General features: G+C 38.1%; 1 long non-coding RNA gene across 1 annotated transcript; it reads left to right on the top strand.

Annotated features, from left to right (window-relative positions):
- Positions 1–3,839: 3,839 nt before the first annotated feature.
- On the top strand, positions 3,840–7,996 carry LOC120584435 (uncharacterized). Its single transcript, XR_005648032.1, has 2 exons — positions 3,840–4,219; positions 7,967–7,996. It is a non-coding gene; the product is annotated as an uncharacterized LOC120584435 (long non-coding RNA).
- The last annotated feature ends 93 nt before the right edge of the window (positions 7,997–8,089 follow it).

The raw sequence follows: 8,089 nt of genomic DNA, 5'->3' as shown, positions 1-8,089 counted from the left end.
TTAAAAATTACTTAATATTTTACTCAAAATTTTAAATATATACTCAGCTATTCAGACTTATAAAGATACATGAAAATATATATTAAGGTATCTCTGTTTCACTAGAAGACATTAATGCTATTAAAGTGATTATAAAAACATTCTTTGTCATGTGCTATTTCTTCCTTAATTTAGTAATAATCTCTCAGATTTGAGGTGTTTAATGTTTTAGGGAGAAATTCATAATTTCTGTAGATTAGGCAATATGGGATTATATAGCATTTTTCTTAAGTTCTTCTATTTAGTTTTGTTAGCTTCTTTTTGAAACACAGTTCAGACCCATGTTCTGTGTGACCTTTCTCCTTTTCTGTTCACTTTAATAATTCACTCATTAATTCAACTAGTCCCAATAAGTGTGCTGGTGTGTGGTGGTTTGCAGGTAAAATTTCAATGTCCCTATCTTCAAAACAAGACACGAAAGATTGTGAAATATGAGACATAGCGTGTTTTGCTGATGGGGCTTTGGAAAGATGATTCAGTGTTTGCTGTGTGGGAAAGTGGGGAAGGCACAGCAGGCAGAGGGCATCAGAACAGAAGTTCAGAAGTGTGAGTGTGAGGCATGTTCAGGGAACTACAGATATACTCACTCTGCTTGTGCCACGGGGAAGAGAAAGGCTAAGATAGAGGAGGCATGAGAGGGAGATGCCCTCTAGGACTATTATATTTGGTAAGAGCTGTAAGAAGTTTCTTTATATGTGAGTGTAAACTCAGGGGAAAGAGCAGAGCAATAAACATAAAAGTTGTGGGCCTATCAATGGTAGTTGAGGAAAGAGAGGTAGGTTGGAATTTAAAAAGTGCGTAGGAGTCAGAGTCCTGGAGGACCTGTGGAAGAGCTTGCAGCTGCAAGGGTTCTAGTGAACCTCTAGAACCATGCATATGGTCTTGTGTGTGTGTGTGTGTGTGTGTGTGTGGTGTGTAGGCTTTTTTTTAAGGAAAGAGTTTTCACATCATTAAATTGCAAAGGAGTCTGTGACCTCCATATAGTAAAAACTTGGAAGTGTAAAATTGGAAGAGATCTAGGAACTGAAGTCTTGGAAATTTAACATTTTGAGAGTGAAAGCAAAAATAAGCAAACCTGTTGCAGAGAGACAAAACAAGAGGGGTCATGCGGGAGAAGCAGCAGGAAATCAATGTCGTGGAGCACAAAAGAGAGAGCCTTTCAAATAGAAAGTGCCAGTATTGCCAGTGCAAGTGAGGTGTGGCACTAAGAGGTAAGAGCTCAGAGAGGAGGTACCTGGAGGGCAGTGAGTTCACTGGTGACCTTGGTCAGAGCACTTGGGGGGCCAGTCAGTGGAGTGGAATGGGGTAGAGGAAGTAATGGGGCTGAGGAAGTGAACACAGATATAGAGACTGTTTTGAGGCGTTTGCCTTTAAATGGGGGTGAGGGTACAACACCAGACAGATGGACTCTCTGCATCGAAAGAGTTTTGTTTATGCGGAACTATCTAAAATGTATCTTCGTGACTAAGTACCTCAGTGTGTATCTCTAAAAAGTAAGGACAATTTCTTACCAAACCACAATACTATTTTTACACCCAGGCAATGAAAAATAAGTCCTTTAGGGAAACAACAGAAAAAATAAACAAATGAGACTACATCAAACTAAAAAGTTTTTGTACAGCAAAGGAAACCATCAACAAAACAAAAAGACAACCGATTGTTTGGGAGAAGATATTTGCTAATGAGACATCTGATAAGGGGTTAATATCAAAATATACAAAGAACTCATACAACTCAACAACAAAAAACAAACAATCCAATTTAAAAATGGGCAGAAGACCTGAACAGATACTTCTCCAAAGAGGAAAAGATGCTTGAGGTTGCTAATCATCAGAGAAATGCAAATTAAAACCACAATGAGATATCACTTCACACATATAAGAATGGCTATCATCAATAAATCAAAAAACAAGTGTTGGCGAGGATGCAGAGAAAAGGGAACTCTCATACACTGTTAGTGAGATTGCAAATTGGTACAACCACTATGGAAAACAGTCTGGAGATTTCTCAAAAAATTAAAAATGAATATATCTTTTGACCTAGAAATTGAACTTCTGAGTCTTTATCCAAAGAAAACCAAAACAATAATTCGTAAAGACCTATGCACTCTAATATTCATGGCAGCACAATTTACAATAGCCAAGATATGAAAGCAACCTAAATGCCCACCAACAGATGATTAGATAAAGAAAGTATGGTTTGTATATGCAATGGAATATTACTCAGCCATTAAAAAAATGAAATCCTACCATTTGCAATGACATGAATGGACCTGAAGGTTATGCTGAGTGAAATGAGTCAGACAGAGAAAGATAAATACTGTATGATTTCACTTATATGTGGAATCTAAGGAACAAAAAGAACAAACTAATCAAAAACAGACTCACAAATATAGTGAACAATTTGGTGATGGACAGAGGGAAGGGGACTTGAGGGGCTGGGAGAATGGGGTGAAGAGTTAAAGGAGCACAAATTAGTAGTTGATAGTTGGTCACAGGGATGAGGAGCACGGCATAGGGAATGTAGTTAGCATTAACATGTTGGCTAGGTGGAAGGCCAGGGGAGGGAGGGAGCAATTAGGAGGATCATTTTATGAACTACATAGATGTCTAACCGTTGTACTGTATACTTGAAACTAATTTTAAAAGTTCTTTATATGATCTAATGTTTAGTCCATCTTCATATTTCACGATTTTTAATAAGAGAATAGATGACAAGAACAGTACCCAAAGAAGAAAAAGCACTGAAAGTACAGGGGAGAGGAAATGACAGTGGACAAAAAACCAGCATGGAGTACAAGTGGAGAGAGTAGCCTGTGGAGATAGGAGATTTTGGGACATAGAGAATGGGAGTAGAACTCAGGCCTTACAGCCTCCTGTTCTTGTGAAACAGAAGGCAAGTGCATGTTCTTAGACGGGGGTAGGGGACAGGTATTTCAGGATGAGTAAAGATGGAAATGCAGCATTGAAGTAGCTTCTCTGTTTTTGTGCCTCACATATAAAATAAAAATTCCCTACTTATAAACATTATATGACTTTCAATTCATTATTAGTAAGCTGGATGTTTTGCAGATCTCTATTATACAGATTTTGGGGTTTTTGCACCACTCTAGGAAGAAATCTTTGGAAATGAGAGGTTTGGTTTAAAAAGAGCAAGGAAGTAGAACCTGATGTGAGAGAGAGAGTGAGGAGATGGGAGAGGGCATGTTGTAAAACATCTGATCCCTTCGGCCCTTGAAGGAATAGGAATTCATGTTTGCATTACATCAGCAGTAGGGAACTTGCATGATATGGAAGTAATATGGAAGCCCATTGATAATGGTTAAATTTGTTGTGATTTCTCCCGTCCCCCCAAAAAGCAGTGGAAAGGACTCAGAATCAAAGAGCTGAAAGGAATCTCAGAGATCATGAAATTCAAATCTTAAAAGTGTTTTGGTGTTTTCAAGGTTATTACCTAGCCCATGTAGTTTTTATTTTTTGCAGAATATTTTCAAAGACTATTATTAGTTACCATGGTAGGTTTTTGAATCGATGCTGATAGTTTCTTCATTAATCTATCTGTTGCTGAAAGAAAAATTCACAGGCCTTCAAAAGTGTTTATTAAACCTGACCTATGTGGTCAAAAGTTCATCTGCTTTTTGGTAGTTTCACCTCCAGTTATGGTAAATGTATATTCCCATTGTTTCTGTGTAAATAAACATAGGACTACTCTTCCTTCTTTTTTTCTTTCCTTCCTTCCTTCCTTCCTTCCTTCCTTCCTTCCTTCCTTCCTTCCTTCCTTTTCTTCTTTCTTTTATTTTGGCTGAAGTGGCATTATGGAAATAATTTACATACTATAAAATTGACATGTTGTAAGTGTAGAATTAAATTAGTTTTAGTAAGTTTACAGTTATGCAACTGTCATCAAAATTTTACAGTTGAAATTATTATATAAATGGAATCATACAGTATATAACCATTTGAGATTTGCTTTTTTCAGTTAACATAATACCATTGAGATCAGTACATGTTGTTGCATGTATCAATACTTTAGTTTTTTTTTTATTTTAATATTTAGCTGTGTAAAGTTTCAAGAGAGTTATAAGACGACCGAGATCACATTTGGCTCCATCACCAACCTACAGGTAAAGGATGCAGCCCCAGTAGAAGTAACACAGGCACATTTCTTGAAAAGATGAAAGGTAGGCCTAGCCCACAGTATATAATATTTGTGAAATATAAATATTTTTAAACACAAATTATTCAGTAATGTGGACTGACCTCCCATGTGATGTATAAGGTACTTTGGAAGGTGCTACAGAGATAAGAATGAGGCATTCTTTTCCATCTATTGAGCGGAACAGACATAGTATCTGCTTAGGAAATTGTAACATAAGGGAGACCGTTAAGACTTATGAACAACAAACCAAAAGTCCTATGGGAGATTCACTGATAGGAAGATATGGACTGATGAGACGACATGGAAGAACCACGGGCTCATCCTGGAGAGGCCTATCTGACTGGGTTTGCACCATGAGGAGTAGTGGGATGTCTGCAGATGAGAAGGGGCTTTGGGGGCAAAAAGGATGTGGAGGGGCCCAGACATGGAGGCAGGAGAGTGCAGAACACATTTATGCATGTTTGCATCTCCATCTCCTAGCATACAAGGTAAGACTCAACGTGTCTGTGGGTAGAATGAACAAATGCTTCTGACAGTACAAAAAGTCTGTTGGGTGAGGTAGGCAGGGAGTGGGATAGTCATGATAACCTGTGTTTTCTGTGTGCTAGGCACTGTTTTAAGTGTTTTGTATGTATCAACTCATTTAATCCCGAGGACAGCTTTATTGGGGAGATGCTGATGCCTGTTTTACAGATGGGTACGCAGAGGTACAAGGAGGTTACTTGTCTAGAATCTTGTAGCTAATAAGTGGTAGAGCTGGAATCTGCACTTTTACTGAGATGCTCTTAAAAGAAGAAAACATGAAAAGATGGTTTTATTCTGAATTCAATCACAGAAGCATTACAGTTTTCATGAAGACAGAGTTATGAGTGTTAAGATCTGTGTTTTAGATAAGTTTATCCTGGGCTTGAAGATAAAGAGACTGATCAGATCCCAAGCGGTGTTGTCTGTGTTAATTGAAGAGGTGCAAAGAGGGCCTGAGTCCGGGCAGTATATTAGAAAGGAGGGGAGTATCATGAGAGAGCTGGAGAAGTGAAAGTGACAGCATTTGGCAGCTGGTTGGATTTGTGCTGTGCTCGGGAGAGAAGCCAAGGGAGGGTGCTCTGGGTTCTCTGAGCAACCCGGGTGGAATCCCCATGCTTATCAAGTTAGGAAGCCTGGACACAAGTGGTCCATATCTGAGAGACATCTGGGTGCAGATGTTTAGGGGCAGTTGAGAGTGAAGGTTGGGGCTGGCCCTTGTACTGGATAATGTCTAGGCCTTGATTTTATTTTTTAAACACGCACTACGATCTCTTTTTCTTAAGCCAGATATTTGCAGAACTCTTGCAAGGGGAGCTGTAGAAATGTCAGAAAGTTTTGTGTGATTTGAAAGAATTTCTTAGTAATGCAAAATGGTTCTCACCCTTCTTGGAATTCCATAAACCCAGGAATGGTTAGTGTCTTTATGGTAGCCATTAGGTCACAGCCCAGGTTCATTTCCCTAGAAGACTGTGCAGCTAGATTTGGATCCAGGAGCAGTGGAGCTCAGTTTCTCAGCAGCTGTTGGAGTAGAAGTGATAAATCCACCTTACGCTGGCTCAGCACTCATCATTGACAAGATAGTCACTTAGAGATGTCCTATAAATTGAATTATAGGAGTATGAAAAGGTTGGTGGTCAGGACGAGATTTGAAATAGGCAGGATCTGCATGTAATTAGTAACTGAGATCACTTAAAGTTTTTGTTTACATGTCTACAATTGAGGAAACAAATATTGCTCTTCCATTTCCAGAAAAAACATTTGTCTGGAGGGGAAGCATCTCAAGAAGCTGTCTCATTTCTTTGCTTTCTCGTTGCTCTTCCTCCTCTCCAGGTCTTGGACCCTCCAGTCCTATCTGCCTTGCCTTCCTCACATCGCAGTTTAGGTCTCTAGCCTGTGAGACTGCCAGGCATAAAGCTGCCTTCTCGTCCTGTGGACCTGCCCTCCTTGCACGCTCTCAGTCTAGCCATATCCCACATTATCGTACCTAGAATAGCATGATAGTAAATCATTATGTACTCACAAGAGGAATACTTTTTTTCTCCTTCACTTTTCAAAAATACTTCACATGTGTTGTATTTATGACTTTTTGTAGGTGGTTTTGTTGTCCCCAATTCCAGAACTAAGAGATTCTTTGAAACCCCGTGGTTCTCTCTAAAATGAGGATTGTATTTTCCAACAGCTTAGAACTCACCTTCATTTGATAAGAGACCCTGTTCATAACAGAGTGACTCTTGCCAGTATATTTGCTTTTAAACAGTTGGATTAGGTGGCTTTCCAAGAAATACGGCTGTCACTTCAAATTTGTCAGAATGTACACACTTGTTTGAAAACTGAAAGCAAACATTTCCCATGACTCATAAAATCTCTTGTAATGTGTTATTTCTTTGCACTAGTTGACTTTGAAGTAAATCTCCTTAACTTTTTTAAAGTTTCTATATTATTAAAAATTTGTAGTTTTAAATATTTTTAGAAAAATACAGTTTTCGTTGATTTTATTGAACTTTGCTTTGACAGTCAAACCATCAGTTGTAAACATCAGCTATTTTTAAGGCATTTAGAGACTTACACAGATTCTGTTGATTTGCTCTTGTTTGTTTTCATGCTTTTCCTGAGAGCTGAGTAATGGCTACACAGCTAGGATCTCTCTTCCTATAATCGCTACCTACCTCTAAATTAGACACGATTGCGGAGGAAACCTCCTTTCCATGTGTTCTGAGTTTGTTTTATAAGATTTGGAGTCATTGCTGATTTATGTTAGTAATTAGGTTTTTTAAATTTTTGCTGTTTTTGAAGCCACGGGATGGAGTTTTTTTTACTTTGTAGGGAAGCTTTAAAGAGCCAGGGGGCACCCTACCGCGTTCCCTCCCTAAGGACTGTCATGCTGGGTGTGCACTTGAAGGATGTGCTCATTCTGTTTCTTTGATTTGTCTTATGTTGAAGATGCCATGCAAGGAAATCTGAGAAATAAGGAAGCCTAAGCGACTAAATAGTTTTGGATTAGGTGGCTTTCCAAGAAATACTGTATTTAATGGTTTTAATCCTAAAATACATCAATCAATTGTTAGATCCGTTGAGAACCAAATATAATTGCTTCAACTGAATAAAAATATCAGAATACAATCAGAAATATTTTAATACAATTGGAATCTGCATGAGTTATTATTGAAATGAAGTTTGGAAAGTACTAACTGGAGAATATTTGTGAATACAGAATAGCAAAGAAAACTAGAATTGAAAGCATTTGCCAACAAATATAAGTTAAGAAAAGAATAGCTATATGACATAAGAAAATGCATGATATCTATTAGTTTCAAAATCTAACTGCCAGAGAAGAAAACTGGCAGATGGCGTGATTTCTGGAATTTGGTAAGTATGCTAGAATGACTTTTTCATTGTTGGAAATATCTTTCATGGGTGGGATAAATGATATTCTGAGTTGATATAGAGAGAACCATGCTTTTCTACGAGGTATTTAGGCACTAATGTCAAGGTCATGTACCTAGAAGTCGAAGCCTAAACAAAATATATAAAAACTAATGACAGATTAAATATAATAAAGACAAACAAAATAATGTTAGTCTCTCACAGCCAATTAAAGATCACATAGTTCAGGCACGTAAGTTTTGTACTTGATTTATAAAGTGATCCTCAGTCCCTCAGGCGGTATGTTTACACTTATTTGGGGTTCAACCAGGACAGACTCGGTTATTTGGTTATCTAACATTTTTTTTCATTTGATTCCAAGCTTTGCTGTGTGCACATAGCAAATGAATGAGAAAAAGGATACTCTGCTGAGGATGACAGGGACAGTGTGGCAGCCTGACCCTGCCTGGCCATTTGTTGCTCGAATGAGTTCATTTCTGAGTGC

The sequence above is a fragment of the Pteropus medius genome, unplaced genomic scaffold (assembly GCF_902729225.1).
Source record: "Pteropus medius unplaced genomic scaffold, Ma_sr-lr_union100, whole genome shotgun sequence".
Lineage (NCBI taxonomy): Eukaryota > Metazoa > Chordata > Mammalia > Chiroptera > Pteropodidae > Pteropus > Pteropus medius.
Note: the sequence above shows the minus strand (reverse complement) of the source record. Positions and strands in the feature narration are given on the sequence as shown.